This window comes from Phyllobates terribilis, unplaced genomic scaffold (genome assembly GCF_046119375.1).
Source record: "Phyllobates terribilis strain yellow unplaced genomic scaffold, ASM4611937v1 Scaffold_89__1_contigs__length_6337102, whole genome shotgun sequence".
Lineage (NCBI taxonomy): Eukaryota > Metazoa > Chordata > Amphibia > Anura > Dendrobatidae > Phyllobates > Phyllobates terribilis.
Window position 1 is genome coordinate 2,941,099 of NW_027362849.1, and position 21,179 is coordinate 2,962,277.

A 21,179-nucleotide genomic window follows, 5' to 3' on the forward strand; every position below is an offset into this window, starting at 1 on the left:
TAACCTCCACCACTCTTCCAAGGGGCATTAAAACCGTCTTGTTTAGCTACTGTGACCTTTACGTCTCAACCACGGGGCATTGATTTTGTCCTTTTTTATTCAAAGCGACCTCCACCACTCTTCCAAGGGGCATTAAAACCGTCTTTTTAAGCTACTGGGACCTCCAGGTCTCTTCCTTGGGGCATTGATTTTGTCTTTTTATTCCACTGCGACCTCCACCACTCTTCCAATGGGCATTAAAACCATCTTGTTAGGCTTCTGTGACCTCCACGTCTCTTCCACGGGGTATTGATATTGTCTTTTTATTTCACTGCATCCTCCACCACTCTTCCAAGGGGCATTGATATTGTCTTTTTATTCCACTGCGGTCTCCACCACTCTTCGTATGGGCATTAAAACCATCTTGTTAGGCTACTGTGACCTCCACGTCTCTTCCACGGGGCATTGATATTGTCTTTTTATTTCACTGCGACCTCCACCACTCTTCCACGGGGCATTGATATTGTCTTTTTAATTCCATTGCGACCTCCAAAACTCTACCAAGGGGCATTAAAACTGTCTTGTTAAGCTACTGTGACCTCCACGTCTCTTCCACGGGGCATTAAAACCATCTTGTTAAACCACTCTGAACTCCACAGCTCTTCCAAGGGGCATTAAAATTGTGTTGTTAAGCTGCTATGACTTCGATGTCTCTTCCACGGGACATTGATATTGTCTTTTTATTCCACAGCGACTTCCACCACTCTTCCAAAGGGTATTAAAACTGTCTTCTTAATCTACTGTGACCTCCACGTCTCTTCCACGGGGCAATGATAGTGTCTTTCTAATTCCATTGCGACCTCCACCACTCTACCAAGGGGCATTTATATTGTCTTTTTATTCCACTGCGACCTCCACCACTCTTCCAAGGGGCATTAAAACTGTCTTGTTAAGCTACTGTGATCTGCACGTCTTTTCCACGGGGCATTGATATTGTCTTTTTATTCCAATGTAACCTCCACCACTCTTCCAAGGGGCATTAAAACCGTCTTGTTTAGCTACTGTGACCTTTACGTCTCTAACACGGGGCATTGATTTTGTCCTTTTTTTTTCACAGCGACCTCCACCACTCTTCCAAGGGGCATTGCGTTTGTCTTTTTATTCCACTGCGACCTCCACCACTCTTCCTATGGGCATTAAAACCATCTTGTTAGGCTACTGTGACCTCCACGTCTTTTCCACGGGATATTGATATTGTCTTTTTATTTCACTGCATCCTCCACCACTCTTCCAAGGGGCATTGATATTGTCTTTTTATTCCACTGCGACCTCCACCACTCTTCGAATGGGCATTAAAACCATCTTGTTAGGCTACTGTGACCTCCACGTCTCTTCACGGGGCATTGATATTGCCTTTTTATTTCACTGCGACCTCTACCACTCTTCCACGGAGCATTGATATTGTCTCTTTAATTCTATTGCGACCTCCACCACTCTACCAAGGGGCATTAATATTGTCTTTTTATTCCACTGCGACCTCCACCACTCTTCCAAGGGGCTTTATATCCATCTTGTTAAGCTACTGTGATCTGCACGTCTCTTCCACGGGGCATTTATATTGTCTTTTTATTCCAATGTCAACTCCACCACTCTTCCAAGGGGCATTAAAACCGTCTTGTTTAGCTACTGTGACATTCACGTCTCTACCACGGGGAATTGATTTTGTCCTTTTTTTCCACAGCGACCACCACCACTCTTCCAAGGGGCATTGATATTGTCTTTTTATTCCACAGCGACCTCCACCACTGTTCCAAGGGGCATTAAAACCATCTTGTTAAGCTACTGAGACCTCCACTTCTCTATCACGGCGCATTGATATTGTTTTTTATTCCACTGCGACCTCTACCACTCTTCCAAGGGTTATTAAAACTGTCTTGTTAAGCTGCTGTGATCTGCATGTCTCTTCCACGGGGCATTGATTTTGTGTTTTTATTCCATTGTAACCTCCACCACTCTTCCAAGGGGCATTAAAACCGACTTGTTTTGCTAATGTGACTTTCACGTCTCTACCACGGGGCATTGATTTTGTCCTTTTTTTTCAAAGCGATCTCCACCACTCTTCCAAGGGGCATTGATATTGCCTTTTTATTCCACAGCGACCTCCACCACTCTTCCAATGGGCATTAAAACCATCTTGTTAGGCTACTGTGACCTCCACGTCTCTTCCACGGGGTATTGATATTGTCTTTTTATTTCACTGCATCCTCCACCACTCTTCCAAGGGGCATTGATATTGTCTTTTTATTCCACTGCGACCTCCACCACTCTTCGAATGGGCATTAAAACCATCTTGTTAGGCTACTGTGACCTCCACGTCTCTTCACGGGGCATTGATATTGCCTTTTTATTTCACTGCGAACTCTACCACTCTTCCACGGAGCATTGATATTGTCTTTTCAATTCTATTGCGACCGCCACCATTCTACCAAGGGGCATTAATATTGTCTTTTTATTCCAGTGCGACCTCCACCACTCTTCCAAGGGGTATTAAAATTGTCTTGTTAAGCTGCTGTGATCTGCATGTCTCTTCCACGGGGCATTGATTTTGTGTTTTTATTCCAATGTAACCTCCACCACTCTTCCAAGGGGCATTAAAACCGACTTGTTTAGCTAATGTGACTTTCACGTCTCTACCACGGGGCATTGATTTTGTCCTTTTTTTTCAAAGCGATCTCCACCACTCTTCCAAGGGGCATTGATATTGTCTTTTTATTCCACAGCGACCTCCACCACTCTTCCAAGGGGCATTAAAACCGTCTTTTTAAGCTACTGTGACCTCCAGGTCTCTTCCATGGGGCATTGATTTTGTGTTTTTTTTCCACTGCGACATCCACCACTCTTCCATCTTGTTAGGCTACCGTGACCTCCACTTCTCTTCCACGGGGCATTGATTTTGTCCTTTTTTTCCACAGCTACCTCCACCACTCTTTCAAGGGGCATTAAAACCATCTTGGCAAGCTACTCTGACCTCCAGGTCTCTTCCATGGGGCATTGATTTTTTCTTTTTATTCCGCTGCGACCTCCACCACTCTTCCAATGGACATTAAAACCAACTTGTTAGGCTACTGTGACCTCCACGTCTCTTCCACGGGGCACTGATATTGTCTTTTTATTTCACTGCGACCTCCACCACTCTTCCAAGGGGCTTTATATCCGTCTTGTTAAGCTACTGTGATCTGCATGTCTCTTCCACGGGGCATTGATATTGTCTTTTTATTCCAATGTCACCTCCACCACTCTTCCAAGGGGCATTAAAACCGTGTTGTTTAGCTACTGTGACATTAACGTCTCTACCACGGGGCATTGATTTTGTCCTTTTTTTCCACAGCGACCACCACCACTCTTCCAAGGGGCATTGATATTGTCTTTTTATTCCACAGCGACCTCCACCACTCTTCCAAGGGGCATTAAAACCATCTTGTTAAGCTACTGTGACCTCCAGGTCTCTTCCATGAGGCATTGATTTTGTCTTTTTATTTCGCTGCGACCTCCACCACTCTTTCAATGGGCATTAAAACCATGATGTTAGGCTACTGTGACCACCACGTCTTTTCCACGGGGCAATGATATTGTCTTTTTATTTCACTGCGACCTCCACCACTCTTCCAAGGGGCATTGATATTGTCTTTTTATTCCACTGCGACCTCCACCACTCTTCCATAGGGCATTGATATTGTCTTTTTATTCAACTCCGACCTCCACTACTCTTCCAAGGGGCATTGATATTGTCTTTTTATTCCACTGCGACCTCCACCACTGTTCCAAGGGGCATTAAAACCATCTTGTTAAGCTACTGAGACCTCCACATCTCTATCACGGCGCATTGATATTGTTTTTTATTCCACTGCGAACTCCACCACTCTTCCAAGGGGTATTAAAACTGTCTTGTTAAGCTGCTGTGATCTGCATGTCTCTTCCACGGGGCATTGATTTTGTGTTTTTATTCCAATGTAACCTCCACCACTCTTCCAAGGGGCATTAAAACCGACTTGTTTAGCTACTGTGACTTTCACGTCTCTACCACGGGGCATTGATTTTATCCTTTTTTTTCAAAGCGACCTCCACCACTCTTCCAAGGGGCATTGATATTGTCTTTTTATTCCACAGTGACCTCCACCACTCTTCCAAGTGGCATTAAAACCATCTTTTTAAGCTACTGTGACCTCCAGGTCTCTTCCATGGGGCATTGGTTCTTGTCTTTTTTTTCCACTGCGACCTCCACCACTCTTCCATCTTGTTAGGCTACTGTGACCTCCACTTCTCTTCCACGGGGTATTGATATTCTCTTTTTATTTCACTGCATCCTCCACCACTCTTCAAAGGGGTATTGATATTGTCTTTTTATTCTACTGCGACCTCCACCACTCTTCCAATGGGCATTAAAACTATCTTGTTAGGCTACTGTGATCTGCACGTCTCTTCCATGGGGCATTGATATTGTCTTTTTATTTCACTGCAACTTCCACCACTTTTCCACGCGGCATGGATATTGTCTTTTTAATTCCATTGCGAACTCCACCACTCTACCAAGGGGCATTAATATTGTCTTTTTATTCCACTGCGACCTCCACCACTCTTCCAAGGGGCATTAAAACCGTCTTATTAAGCTACTGTGATCGGCACGTCTCTTCCTCGGGGCATTGATATTGTCTTTTTATTCCAATGTAACCTCCACCACTCTTCCAAGAGGCATTAAAACCATCTTGCTAAACCACGCTGAACTCCACAGCTCTTCCAAGGGGCATTAAAACCGTCTTGTTAAGCTACTGTGACCTCCAAATCTCTTCCACGGGGCATTGATATTGTCTTTTTATTCCACAGCAACCTCCACCACTCTTCCAAGGGGCATTAAAAACGTCTTGTTAAGCTACTGTGACCTCCACGTCTCTTCCACTGGGCATTGATATTGTCTTTTTATTCCACTGCACCCTCCACCACTCTTTCAAGGGGCATTAAAACCATCTTGTTAGGCTACTGTGACCTCCATGTCTCTTCCACGAGACATTGATATTGTCTTTTTAATCCACTGCCACCTCCACCACTCTTCCAAGGGGCATTGATTTTTTTTTTTTATTCCACTGCGACCTCCACCACTCTTCCAAGGGGCATTGATATTGTCTTTTTATTCCACTGCGACCTCCACGACTCTTACAAGGGGCATTAAAACTGTCTTGTTAAGCTACTGTGACCTCCAAGTCACTACCACGGGGCATTAAAACCATCTTGTTAAACGACTCTGAACTCCACAGCTCTTCCAAGGGGCAGTAAAACTGTGTTGTTAAGCTACTGTGACCTCCATGTCTTTTCCACGGGGCACTGATATTGTCTTTTTAATTACATTGCAACCTCCACCACTCTACCAAGGGGCATTAATATTGTATTTTTATTCCACTGCGACCTCCACCACGCTTCGAATGGGCATTGAAACCATCTTGTTAGGCTACTGTGACCTCCACGTCTCTTCCACGGGGCATTGATATTGTCTTTTTATTTCACTGCGACCTCCACCACTCTTCCACGGGGCATTGATATTGTCTTTTTAATTCCATTGCGACCTCCACCACTCTACCAATGGACATTAATATTGTCTTTTTATTCCACTGCGACCTCCACCACTCTTCCAAGGGGCATTAAAACCGTCTTGTTAAGCTACTGTGATCTGCACGTCTCTTCCACGGGGAATTGATATTGTCTTTTTATTCCAAAGTAACCTCCACCACTCTTCAAGGGGCATTAAAACCGTTTTGTTTAGCTACTGTGACCTTCACGTCTCTACCACGGAGCATTGATTTTGTCCTTTTTTTCCACAGCGACCACCATCACTCTTCCAAGGGGCATTGATATTGTCTTTTTATTCCACAGCGACCTTCACCACTCTTCCAAGGGGCATTAAAACCGTCTTGTTAAGCTACTGTGACCTCCAGGTCTCTTCCATGGGGCATTGATTTTGTCTTTTTATTCTGCTGCGACCTCCACCACTCTTCCAATGGGCATTAAAACCATGATGTTAGGCTACTGTGACCTCCATGTCTCTTCCACGGGGCACTGATATTGTCTTTTTATTTCACTGCGACCTCCATCTCTCTTCCAAGGGGCATTGATATTGTCTTTTTATTCCACTGCGACCTCCACCACTCTTCCATAGGGCATTGATATTGTCTTTTTATTCAACTCCGACCTCCACGTCTCTTCCACGGGGCATTGATATTGTCTTTTTATTTCACTGCAACCTCCACCACTCTTCCACGGGGCATTGATATTGTCTTTTTAATTCCATTGCGACCTCCACCGCTCTACCAAGGGGCATTAATATTGTCTTTTTATTCCACTGCGACCTCCACCACTCTTCTAAGGGGCATTAAAACCGTCTTGTTAAGCCACTTTGATCTGCCCGTCTCTTCAACGGGGCATTGATATTGTCTTTTTATTCCAATGTAACCTCCACCACTCTTCCAAGGGGCATTAAAACCGTTTTGTTTAGCTACTGTGACCTCCACATCTCTATCACGGCGCATTGATATTGTCTTTTTATTCCACTGCAACCTCCACCACTCTTCCAGGGGGTATTAAAACTGTCTTGTTAAGCTGCTGTGATCTGCACGTCTCTTCCACGGGGCATTGATATTGTGTTTTTATTCCAATGTAACCTCCACCACTCTTCCAAGGGGCATTAAAATCTTCTTGTTTAGCTACTGTGACCTTCACGTCTCTACCACGGGGCATTGATTTTGTAGTTTTTTTTCACAGCGACCTCCACCACTCTTCCAAGAGGCATTGATATTGTCTTTTTATTCCACAGCGACCTCCACCACTCTTCCAAGGGGCATGAAAACCATCTTTTTAAGCTACCGTGACCTCAAGGTCTCTTCCATGGGGCATTGTTTTTGTCTTTTTATTCCACTACGACCTCCACCACTCTTCCATCTTGTTAGGCTACTGTGACCTCCACGTCTCTTCCACAGGGTATAGATATTGTCTTTTTATTTCACTGCATCCTTCCACCACTCTTCCAATGGGCATTAAAACCATCTTGTTAAGCTACTGTGGCCTCCACTTCTCTTCCACGGGGCATTGATATTGTCCTTTTATTTCACTGCGACCTCCACCACTCTTCCAAGGGGAATTGATATTGTCTTTTTATTCCACTGCGACCTCCACCACTCTTCCAATGGGCATTAAAACCATTTTGTTAGGCTTCTGTGACCTCCACGTCTCTTCCACGGGGCATTGATATTGTCTTTTTATTTCACTGCGACCTCCACCACTCTTCCACGGGGCATTGATATTGTCTTTTTAATTCCATTGCGACCTCCACCGCTCTACCAAGGGGCATTAATATTGTCTTTTTATTCCACTGCGACCTCCACCACTCTTCTAAGGGGCATTAAAACCGTCTTGTTAAGCCACTTTGATCTGCCCGTCTCTTCCACGGGGCATTGATATTGTCTTTTTATTCCAATGTAACCTCCACCACTCTTCCAAGGGGCATTAAAACCGTTTTGTTTAGCTACTGTGACCTTCACGTCTCTACCATGGTGCATTGATTTAGTCCTTTTTTTCCACAGCGACCTCCAACACTCTTCCAAGGGGCATTGATATTGTCTTTTTATTCCACAGCGACCTCCACCACTCTTCCAAGGGGCATTAAAACCGTCTTGTTAAGCTACTGTGACCTCCAGGTCTCTTCCATGGGGCATTGATTTTGTATTTTTATTCCGCTGCGACCTCCTCCACTCTTCCAATGGGCATTAAAACCATCTTGTTAGGCTACTGTGACCTCCACGTCTCTTCCAAGGGGCATTGATATTGTCTTTTTATTTCACTGCGACCTCCACCACTCTTCCATGGGGCATTGATATTGTCTTTTTATTCCACTGCGACCTCTACCACTCTTCCATAGGGCATTAATATTGTCTTTTTATTCAACTCCGACCTCCACTACTCTTCCAAGGGGCATTAATATTGTCTTTTTTTTCCACTGCGACCTCCACCCCTGTTCCAAGGGGCATTAAAACCATCTTGTTAAGCTACTGTGACCTCCACATCTCTTCCACGGCGCATTGATATTGTCTTTTTATTCCACTGCGACCTCTACCACTCTTCCATGGGGCATTAAAACCATCTTGTTAAGCTACTGTGACCTTCACGTCTCTTCCATGGGGCATTGGTATTGTCTTTTTATTCCATTGCGACCTCCACAACTCTTCCAAGGGGCACTGATATTGTCTTTTGATTCCAGTGCGATCTCCACCACTCTTTCAAGGGCATTAAAATTGTCTTGTTAAGCTACTATCTCCACGTCTCTTCCACGTGGCATTGATATTGTGTTTTATTCCACTATGAGCTCCACCACTCTTTCAATGGGCATTAAAACCATCTTGTTAGGCTACTGTGACCTCCCCGTCTCTTCCACAGGGCATTGATATTGTCTTTTTATTCCACTGTGACCTCAACCACTCTTACAATGGGCATTGATATTGTCTTTTTATTCGTCTGCCACCTCCACCACTCTTACAAGGGGCATTAAAATGGTGCCGTTAAGCTACTGTGACCTCCAAGTCTCTTCCACGGGGCATTGATATTGTCTTTTTAATCCACTGCGAACTCCACCACTCTTCCATAGGGCACTGATACTGTCTTTTTATTCAATTGCGACGTCCACCACTCTTCCAAGAGGTCATTGATATTTTCTTTTTATTCCACTGCGGTCTCCACCACTCTCCCAAGGGGCATTAAAACCATCTTGTTAAGCTACTGTGAACTCCAAGTCTCTTCAACTGATCATTGATATGTTCTTTTATTCAACTGTAACCTCCACCACTCTTCCAAGGGGCATTAAAACCGTCTTGTTATGCTACTGTGACCTTCACGTCTCTTCCAAGTGGCATTAAAACCATCTTGTTAAACCAATCTGAATTCCACAGCTCTTCCAAGGGGCATTAAAACCGTCTTGTTAAACAAATGTGATCTCCACTTCTCTTCCACGGAGCATTGATATTGTCTTTTTATTCCACTGCGAAGACCACCACTCTTCCAAGGGGCATTAAAACCATCTTGGTAAGCTTCTGTGATCTCCACGTCTCTTCCACGGGGCATTGATATTGTATTTTTATTCCACTGTAACCTCCACCACTCTTCCAAGTGGCATTAATATCGACTTGTTAAGCTACTGTGACCTCTACGTCTCTTCCTCGGGGCATTGATATTGTCCTTTTATTCCTTTGCTACCTCCACCACTCTACCACGGGGCATTGATATTGTCTTTTTATTCCACTGCGATCTCAACCACTCTTCCAAGAGGCATTAAAAGCATCTTGTTAAGCTACTGTGACCTCCACGTCTCTACCACGGGAATTGATATTGTCTTTTTTTTCCAGAGCGACCTCCACCACTCTTCCAAGGGGCATTAAAACGGTTTTGTTAAGCTACTGTGACCTCTACATCTCTTCCACGGGGCATTGACATTGTCTTTTTTTTCCACTGCGACCTCCACCACTCTACCAAGGGGCATTAAAAGCATCTTGTTAAGCTACTGTGACCTCCACGTCTCTACCACGGGGAATTGATATTGTCTTTTTTTTCCACTGCGACCTCCACCACTCTTCCAAGGGGCATTAAAACGGTTTTGTTAAGCTACTGTGACCTCTACATCTCTTCCACGGGGCATTGACATTGTCTTTTTTTTCCACTGCGACCTCCACCACTCTACCAAGGGGCATTAAAAGCATCTTGTTAAGCTACTGTGACCTCCACGTCTCTACCACGGGGAATTGATATTGTCTTTTTTTTCCACTGCGACCTCCACCACTCTTCCAAGGGGTCAAGGATATTGTCTTTTTATTCCACTGTGACCTCCACCAGTGTTCCAAGGGGCATTAAAACCATCTTGTTAAGCAATTGTGACCTACAAGTCTCTTCCACAGCGCATTGATATTGTCTTTTTATTCGACTGCGAACTCCACCATTCTTCCATGGGGCATTAAAACCATCTTGTTAAGCTACTGTGACCTTCACGTCTCTTCCACGGGGCATTGATATTGTCTTTTTATTCCACTGCGGCCTCCACCTTTCTTCCATGGGGCATTAAAACCATCTTGTTAAGCTACTGTGACCTTCACGTCTCTTCCACGGGACATTGATATTGTCTTTTTATTCCATTGCGACCTCCACCACTCTTCCAAGGGGCATTGATATTGTCTTTTTATTCCACTGCGGCCTCCACCTTTCTTCCATGGGGCATTAAAACCATCTTGCTAACCTACGGTGACCTTCACGTCTCTTCCAAGGGGCATTGATATTATCTTTTTACTCCAATGCGACCTCCACCACTCTTCCAAGGGGCATTAAAACAGTCTTGTTAAGCTGCTATCTCCACTTCTCTATGACGGGGCATTGATTTTGTCTTTTTATTCCACTGTAACCTCCACCACTCTTCCAAGGGGCATTAAAAACATTTTTTTAAGCTACTATCTCCACTACTCTTCCAATGGGTCATTGATATTGTCTTTTTTTCCACTGTGACCTCCACCAGTGTTACAAGGAGCATTAAAACCATCTTGCTAATCTACTTGACCTCCAAGTCTCTTCCACGGCGCATTGATATTGTTTTTTATTCCACTGCGACCTCCACCACTCTTCCAAGGGGCATTAAAACCGTCTTGTTAAGCTACTATCTCCACGTCTCTACCACGGGGCATTGATTTTGTCTTTTTATTCCACTGTAACCTCCACCACTCTTCCAAGTGGCATTAAAAACGTTTTTGTAAGCTACTATCTCCACGTCTCTTCCACGGGGCATTGATATTGACTTTTTATTCCACTGTAACCTCCACCACTCTTCCAAGGGGCAATTAAACTGTCTTGTTAAGCTACTGTGACCTCCAGGTCTCTTCCACGGGGCATTGATATTGTCTTTTTATTCCACTGCGACCTCCACTACTCTTCCAATGGGCATTAAAACCAACTTGTTAGGCTACTGTGATCTCCACATCTCTACCACAGGGCATTGATATTGTCTTTTTATTCCACTGCAACCTCAACCACTCTTTCAAGGGGCATTGATACTGTCTTTTTATTCCATCGCGACCTCCACCACTCTTCTAAGGGGCATTAAAACGGTGTTGTTAAGCTACTGTGACCTCCAAGTCTCTTCCACGGCTCATTGATATTGTCTTTTTATTCCACTGTGACCTCCACCACTCTTGCATAGGGCATTGATGTTGTCTTTTTATTCCACTGCGACCTCCACCACTCTTCCAAGGGGCATTAAAAGATTCTTGTTAAGCTCCTGTGACCTCGAAGTCTCTTCCACTGGGCATTGATATTGTCTGTTTATTCAACTGTAACCTCCACCACTCTTCCAAGGGGAATTAAAATCGTCTTGCTAAGCTACTGTGACCTCCACGTCTCTACCAAGGGGCATTAAAACCATCTTGTTAAACCAATCTGTACTCCACATCTCTTCCAAGGGGCATTAAAACCATCTTTTTAAGCTACTGTGACCTCCACATCTCTTCCACGGGGCATTGATATTGTCTTTTTATTCCACAGAGACCTCCACCACTCTTCCAAGGGTCATTAAAACCATGTTGTTAGGCTACTGTGACCTTTAGGTCTCTTCCACGTGGCATTGATATTGTCTTTTTATTCCACTACGAGCTCCACCACTCTTTCAATGGGCATTAAAACCATCTTGTTAGGCTACTGTGACCTCCACGTCTCTTCCACAGGTCATTGATATTGTCTTTTTATTCCACTGTGACCTCCACCACTCTTACAAGGGGCATTGATATTGTCTTTTTATTTGACTGCCACCTCCACCACTCTTACAAGGGGCATTAAAACGGTGCCGTTAAGCTACTGTGACCTCCAAGTCTTTTCCACGGGGCATTGATATTTTCTTTTTAATCCACTGTGACCTCCACCACTCTTCCATAGGGCACTGATACTGTCTTTTTATTCAATTGCGACCTCCACCACTCTTCCAAGAGGTCATTGATATTGTCTTTTTATTCCACTGCGGCCTCCACCACTTTCCCGAGGGGCATTAAAACCATCTTGTTAAGCTACTGTAAACTCCAAGTCTCTTCAACTGGGCATTGATATGTTCTTTTTTTCAACTGTAACCTCCACCACTCTTCCAAGGAGCATTAAAACCGTTTTGTTATGCTACTGTGACCTTCACGTCTCTTCCAAGGGTCATTAAAACCATCTTGTTAAACCAATCTGAACTCCACAGCTCTTCCAAGGGGCATTAAAACCGTCTTGTTAAACTAATGTGATCTCCACTTCTCTTCCACGGGGCATTGATACTGTCTTTTTATTCCACTTCGAAGACCACCACTCTTCCAAGGGGCATTAAAACCATCTTGTTAAGCTACTGTGATCTCCACGTCTCTTCCACGGGGCATTGATATTGTATTTTTATTCCACTGTAACCTCCACCACTCTTCCAAGTGGCATTAATATCGACTTGTTAAGCTACTGTGACCTCCACGTCTCTTCCTCGGGGCATTGATATTGTCCTTTTATTCCTTTGCGACCTTCACCACTCTACCAAGGGGCATTGATATTGTCTTTTTATTCCACAGCGACCTCAACCACTCTTTCAAGGGGCATTAAAACCGTCTTGTTAAGCTACTGTGATCTGAACGTCTCTTCCACGGGGCATTGATATTGTCTTTTTATTCTAATGTAAACTCCACCACTCTACCAAGGGGCATTAAAACCATCTTGTTAAGCTACTCTGACCTCCACGTCTCTACCAGGGGGAATTGATATTGTCTTTTTTTTCCAGAGCGCCCTCCACCATTCTTCCAAGAGGCATTAAAATCATCTTCTTAAGCTCCTGTGACCTCCAGGTCTCTTCCACGGGACATTGATATTGTCTTTTTTTTCCACTGCGACCTCCACCACTCTTCCAATGGGCATTAAAATCATCTTGTTAGGCTACTGCGACCTCCACGTCTCTTCCACGGGGCATTGATATTGTCTCTTTTTGTCTTTTTATTCCACTGCGACCTCCACCACTCTTCCAAGGGGCATTGATATTGTCTTTTTATTCCACTGCGACCTCCACCACTCTTCCAAGGGGCATTGATATTTTCTTTTTATTCCACTGTGACCTCCACTACTCTTCCAAGGGACATTAAAACGGTCTTGTTAAGCTACTGTGAACTCTACATCTCTTCCACGGGGCATTGACATTGTCTTTTTTTCCACTGCAACCTCCACCACTCTTCCATAGGGCATTGATATTGTCTTTTTATTCAACTGCGACCTCCACTTCTCTTCCAAGGGGTCAATGATATTGTCTTTTTATTCCACTGTGACCTCCACCAGTGTTCCAAGGGGCATTAAAACCATCTTGTTAAGCTATTGTGACCCCAAGTCTCTTCCACTGCGCATTGATTTTGTCCTTTTCTTCTACTGCGACCTCCACCATTCTTCCATGGGCCATTAAAACCATCTTGTTAAGCTACTGTGAGCTTCACGTCTCTTCCACGGGGCATTGATATTGTCTTTTTATTCCACTGCGGCCTCCACCTTTCTTCCATGGGCCATTAAAACCATCTTGTTAAGCTACTGTGACCGTCACGTCTCTTCCACGGGACATTGATTTTGTCTTTTTATTCCATTGCGACCTCCACCACTCTTCCAAGGGGCATTGATATTGTCTTTTTATTCCAATGCGACCTCCACCTCTCTTCCAAGGGGCATTAAAACCGTCTTGTGAAGCTACTATCTCCACGTCTATACCACGGGGCATTGGTTTTGTCTTTTTATTCCACTGTAACCTTCACCACTCTTCCAAGGGGCATTAAAAACGTTTTTTTAAGCTACTATCTCCACGTCTCTTCCACGGGGCATTGATATTGACTTTTTATTCCACTGTAACCTCCACCACTCTTCCAAGAGGCATTGATATTGTCTTTTTATACCACAGAGATCTCCACCACTCTTCCAAGGGGCATAAAAACCGTCTTGTTAAGCTCCTGTGACCTCAAGGTCTCTTCCACGGGGCATTGATATTGTCTTTTTATTCCACTGCGACCTCCACCATTCTTCCAATGGGCATTAAAACCATCTTGTTAGGCTACTGTGACCTCCACATCTCTACCACAGGGCATTGATATTGTCTATTTATTCCACTGCAACCTCAACCACTCTTTCAAGGGGCATTGATACTGTCTTTTTATTCCATCGCGACCTCCACCACTCTTCCAAGGGGCATTAAAACGGTGTTGTTAAGCTACTGTGACCTCCAAGTCTCTTCCACGGGGCATTGATATTGTCTTTTTATTACACTGTGACCTCCACCACTCTTGCATTCGGCATTGATATTGTCTTTTTATTCAACTGCTTCCTCCATCACTTTTCCAAGGGATCATTGATATTGTCTTTTTATTCCACTGCGACCTCCACCACTCTTCCAAGGGGCATTAAAACCATCTTGTTAAGCTCCTGTGACCTCCAAGTCTCTTCCACTTGGCATTGATATTGTCTTTTTATTCAACTGTAACCTCCAGCACTCTTCCAAGGGGCATTAAAACCGTCTTGCTAAGCTACTGTGACCTCCACGTCTCTTCCACGGGGCATTAATATTGTCTTTTTATTCCACTGCGACCTCCACCACTCTTCCAAGGGGCAATGATATTGTCTTTTTATTCCACTGCGACATCCACCACTCTTCCAAGGGGCAATAAAACCATCTTGTTAAGCTACTGTGATCTCCACGTCTCTTCCACGGGGCATTGATATTGTCTTTTTTTTCCACTGCGACCTCCACCACTCTTCCAAGGGGCATTAAAAACGTCTTGTTAAGCTACTTTGACCTCCACATCTCTTCCATGGGGCATTGATATTGTCTTTTTATGCCACTGCGACCTTCTCCACTCTTCCAAGGGGCATTAAATCCGTATTGTTAAGCTACTGTGACCTTAACGTCTCTTCCACGGGGCATTGATATTTTATTTTTATTCCACTGTTACCTCCACCACTCTTCCAAGGGGCATTAATACTGTCTTGGTAAGCTACTGTGACCTACACCTATCTTCCAAGGGGCATTAAAATTATGTTGTTAACCCACTCTGAACTCCTCAGCTCTTCCAAGGGGCATTAAAACTGTCTTGTTGGGCTACTGTGACCTCCACCTCTCTTCCAAGGGGCATTGATATTGTCTTTTTATTCCACTGCGACCTTCACCACTCTTCCAAGTGGCATTGGTATTGTCTTTTTATTCCACTGCGACCTCCACCACTTTTACATGGGGCATTGATATTGTCTTTTTATTCCACTGCGACCTCCACCACTCTTCCAAGAGGCATTAAAACTGTCTTGTTAAGTTACTGTGATCTGCACGTCTCTTCCACGGGGCATTGATATTGTCTTTTTATTCCACTGCGACCTCCACCACTCTTCCAATGGGCATTAAAACCATCTTGTTAGGCTACTGTGACGTCCATGTCTCTTCCACGGGGCATTGAAATTGTTTTTTTATTCCACTGCATTCTCCACCACTCTTCCATAGGGCATTGATATTGTCTTTTTATTCAACTGCGACCTCCACTTCTCTTCCAAGGGGTCAATGATATTGTCTTTTTATTCCACTGTGACCTCCACCAGTGTTCCAAGGGGCATTAAAACCATCTTGTTAAGCTATTGTGACCCCAAGTCTCTTCCACTGCGCATTGATTTTGTCCTTTTCTTCTACTGCGACCTCCACCATTCTTCCATGGGCCATTAAAACCATCTTGTTAAGCTACTGTGACCGTCACGTCTCTTCCACGGGACATTGATATTGTCTTTTTATTCCATTGCGACCTCCACCACTCTTCCAAGGGGCATTGATATTGTCTTTTTATTCCAATGCGACCTCCACCACTCTTCCAAGGGGCATTAAAACCGTCTTGTGAAGCTACTATCTCCACGTCTATACCACGGGGCATTGGTTTTGTCTTTTTATTCCACTGTAACCTTCACCACTCTTCCAAGGGGCATTAAAAACGTTTTTTTAAGCTACTATCTCCACGTCTCTTCCACGGGGCATTGATATTGACTTTTTATTCCACTGTAACCTCCACCACTCTTCCAAGAGGCATTGATATTGTCTTTTTATACCACAGAGATCTCCACCACTCTTCCAAGGGGCATAAAAACCGTCTTGTTAAGCTCCTGTGACCTCAAGGTCTCTTCCACGGGGCATTGATATTGTCTTTTTATTCCACTGCGACCTCCACCATTCTTCCAATGGGCATTAAAACCATCTTGTTAGGCTACTGTGACCTCCACATCTCTACCACAGGGCATTGATATTGTCTATTTATTCCACTGCAACCTCAACCACTCTTTCAAGGGGCATTGATACTGTCTTTTTATTCCATCGCGACCTCCACCACTCTTCCAAGGGGCATTAAAACGGTGTTGTTAAGCTACTGTGACCTCCAAGTCTCTTCCACGGGGCATTGATATTGTCTTTTTATTACTCTGTGACCTCCACCACTCTTGCATTCGGCATTGATATTGTCTTTTTATTCAACTGCTTCCTCCATCACTTTTCCAAGGGATCATTGATATTGTCTTTTTATTCCACTGCGACCTCCACCACTCTTCCAAGGGGCATTAAAACCATCTTGTTAAGCTCCTGTGACCTCCAAGTCTCTTCCACTTGGCATTGATATTGTCTTTTTATTCAACTGTAACCTCCACCACTCTTCCAAGGGGCATTAAAACCGTCTTGCTAAGCTACTGTGACCTCCACGTCTCTTCCACGGGGCATTAATATTGTCTTTTTATTCCACTGCGACCTCCACCACTCTTCCAAGGGGCAATGATATTGTCTTTTTATTCCACTGCGACATCCACCACTCTTCCAAGGGGCAATAAAACCATCTTGTTAAGCTACTGTGATCTCCACGTCTCTTCCACGGGGCATTGATATTGTCTTTTTTTTCCACTGCGACCTCCACCACTCTTCCAAGGGGCATTAAAAACGTCTTGTTAAGCTACTTTGACCTCCACATCTCTTCCATGGGGCATTGATATTGTCTTTTTATGCCACTGCGACCTTCTCCACTCTTCCAAGGGGCATTAAATCCGTATTGTTAAGCTACTGTGACCTCAACGTCTCTTCCACGGGGCATTGATATTTTATTTTTATTCCACTGTTACCTCCACCACTCTTCCAAGGGGCATTAATACCGTCTTGTTAAGCTACTGTGACCTACACCTATCTTCCAAGGGGCATTAAAATTATGTTGTTAACCCACTCTGAATTCCTCAGCTCTTCCAAGGGGTATTAAAACTGTCTTGTTGGGCTACTGTGACCTCCACCTCTCTTCCAAGGGGCATTGATATTGTCTTTTTATTCCACTGCGACCTTCACCACTCTTCCAAGTGGCATTGGTATTGTCTTTTTATTCCACTGCGACCTCCACCACTTTTACATGGGGCATTGATATTGTCTTTTTATTCCACTGCGACCTCCACCACTCTTCCAAGAGGCATTAAAACTGTCTTGTTAAGTTACTGTGATCTGCACGTCTCTTCCACGGGGCATTGATATTGTCTTTTTATTCCACTGCGACCTCCACCACTCTTCCAATGGGCATTAAAACCATCTTGTTAGGCAACTGTGACGTCCATGTCTCTTCCACGGGGCATTTAAATTGTTTTTTTATTCCACTGCGACCTCCACCACTCATCCAAGGGGCATTGATATTGTCTTTTTATTCCACTGTGACCTCCACCACTCTTCCAACAGGCATTCAAACGGACTTGTTAAGCTACTGTGACCTTCACGTCACTTCCACGGGGCATTGATATTGTCTTTTTATTCCACTGCGATCTCCACCACTCTTTCATAGGGCATTGATATTGTCTTTTTATTCCACTGCGATCTCCACCACTCTTTCATAGGGCATTGATATTGTCTTTTTATACTACTGCGACCTCCACTACTCTTCCAAGGGGTCATTGATATTGTCTTTTTATTCCACTGTGACCTCCAGCACTGTTACAAGGGGCATTAAAGCTGTCTTATTAAGCTACTGTGACCTCCAAGTCTCTTCCACGGGGCATTGATATTGTCTTTTTATTCAACTGTAACCTCCACCACTCTTCCAAGGGGCATTAAAACCGTCTTGTTAAGCTACTGTGACCTTCACGTCTCTACCAAGGGGCATTAAAACCATCTTCTTTAACCAATCTGTACTCCACAGCTCTTCCAAGGATCATTAAAACCATCTTGTTAAGCTACTGTGATCTCCACCTCTCTTCCACGGCACACTGATATTGTCTTTTTTTTCCACTGCGACCTCCACCTCTCTTCCATGGGGCATTAAAACTTCTTGTTAAGCTCATGTGACCTCCACGTCTCTACTAGGGGGAATTAATATTGTCTTTATATTCCATTGCAACCTCCACGACTCTTCCACGGGGCATTGATATTGTATTTTCTTTCTAGTGTAACCTCCAAAACTCTTCCAAGGGGCATTAATACCTTCTTGTAAAGCTACTGTGACCTACACCTCTCTTCCAAGGGGCATTAAAACCATCTTGTTAAACCACTCTTAACTCCACAGCTCTTTCAAGGGGCATTAAAACCGTCTTGTTAAGCTACGGTGACCTCCACTTCTCTTCCACGGGGCATTGATATTGTCTTTTTATTCCACTGTGACCTCCACCACTCTTCCAAGGTGCATTAAAACAGTCTTTTTAAGCTACTGTGACCTCCACGCCCCTTCCATGGGGCATTGATGTTGTCTTTTTATTCCACTGCGACCTCCACCACACTTCCAAGGGGCATTAAAAACGTCTTGTTATGCTACTTTGACCTCCACGTCTCTTCCACTGTGCATTGATATTGTCTTTTTTATGCCACTGCGACCTCCACCACTCTTCCAAGGGGCATTAAATCCGCATTGTTAAGCTACTGTGACCTCAACGTCTCTTCCAAGGGGCATTAAAACCATCTTGTTAAACCACTTCGAACTCCAAAGCTCTTCCAAGAGGCATTAAAACCGTCTTGTCAAGCTACTGTGACCTCCACGCGATCACCACCACTCTTCCAAGGGGAAAAAAAAGCGTCTTGTTATGCTGCTGTGACCTCCACGTCTCTTCCAAGTGGCATTGATATTGTCTTTTTTTTCCACTGCGACCTCCACCACTCTTCCATAGGGCATTGATATTGTCTTTTTATTATACTGCGACCTCCACCACTCTTCCAAGGGGCATTAAAATGGTCTTGTTAAGCTACTGTGACCTCCATGTCTCTTCCACGGCACATTGATATCGTCTTTTTTTTCCACTGCTACCTCCACCTCTCTTCCATGGGGCATTAAAACTTCTTGTTAAGCTAATGTAACCTCCATGTCTCTTCCAGGGGGCATTAATATTGTCTTTATATTCCATTGCGACCTCCACCACTCTTCCACTGGGCCTTGATATTGTATTTTTTTTCCACTGTAACCTCCACCACTCTTCCAAGGGGCATTAATACCTTCTTGTAAAGCTTCTGTGACCTACACCTCTCTTCCAAGGGGCATTAAAACCATCTTGTTAAACCACTCTGAACTCCACAGCTCTTCCAAGGGGCATTAAAACCGCTTGTTAAGCTACGGTGACCTCCACATCTCTTCCACGGAGCATTGATATTGTCTTTTTATTCCACAGCGACCTCCACCACTCTTCAAGTTGCACTAATTCCGTCTTCTTAAGCTACTGTGACCTCCACGTCTCTTCCACGGAGCGTTGATATTGTCTTTTTATTCCACTGCGACCTCCACCACTCTTCCAAGGGGCATTAAAACCATCTTTTTAGGCTACTGTGACCTCCACGTCTCTTCCACGGCGCACTGATATTGTCTTTTTATTCCACTGCGACCTCCACCACTCTTCCAAGGAGCATTATAACCGTCTTTTTAAGCTACTGTGACCTCCACGTCTCTTCCACGGGGCATTGATATTGTTTTTTTATTCCTCTGCGACCTCCACCACACTTCCAAGGGGCATTAAATCCGCAATGTTAAGCTACTGTGACCTCAACGTTGTTACGGGTCCGTGTGGTGAAACCTCTGTGCCGAGGTGCAAGGAGGGACCCAGAGAGGCGTGACTAAGTATCAACCCGAACCGACCCTGGTCGGACAGCAGCTAACGACACCGTGACCAGGGAGGATCCGGGCTGAGGGACCAGGTGCTACTCTGGGGACGACCTTGTAAGAGAGCAGGTGGCTCCCACGGGTCAGATGGTTGGGACTGACCGGTATGGCGGATGAACATGGCAAGCAGGCAGAAATCTCTGGTGGCTGACAGGTGGTCACGTTACGTGACGGCAGAGCAGGTAGTAGTCTCTAGTTTTACCAGGAAGGTGGTCACAGCAAGTGACGGCAGAGCCTCCAGACAGGCTGGTAGGAAACAGGCGGGCACTCCCAGGTGAGCGGGCAGATCGACATGGCAGGTAACAGGTTAGCGCTCCCAGGTGAGCGGGCTGACGGACTCTGCAGGTAATAGACGGATGCTCCCAGGTGAGCGGACTGGCAGACAGGGCAGGTAACAGGCGGATGCTCCCAGGTGAGCGGACTGGCAGACAGCGCAGGTAACAGGCAGGTAACAGGTGAGCGCTCCAGGTGAGCAGGCTGGCAGGCTCGGCAGGTAACGGGCAGATAACAGGCTGGCAGACAGGACGAGGAGTCAGGCTAGCAGCGGGACCTGAGGGCTGAAGCAGAGATAAGTAACTGTGCAACAACTTGCTCGGCACCTCCATTTTGCAGGAGGTGCCTTATATACGGGAGGTCCTCCGGCAATCGGCCGGAGACTCCTTAAGACGACGTGTGTGGTCCCTTTAAGAGAGGGGAAGCGCGCGTGCGAGCCCCCTAAGCACATTGCCGGGGAAGGAGCGCGTGCCGGCAGCAGCGGGGGGAGAAGCGCTGGAGGACACCGCGTCAGGAGCGGGCAGGTGAGAGGGATGGCATCTCTGCCTAGCAAGGGGCAGAGATGCCGATGCTACAGTACCCCCCCCCTTTAGGCCCCCTCTTTTTTTGGCCTGTAAGAAATTTTTCAAGGAGAAGCGGGGCGTGGATGTTCTCCCTGGGTTCCCAAGTTCTCTCCTCAGGACCAAACCCCTTCCAATCCACCAGAAAAAA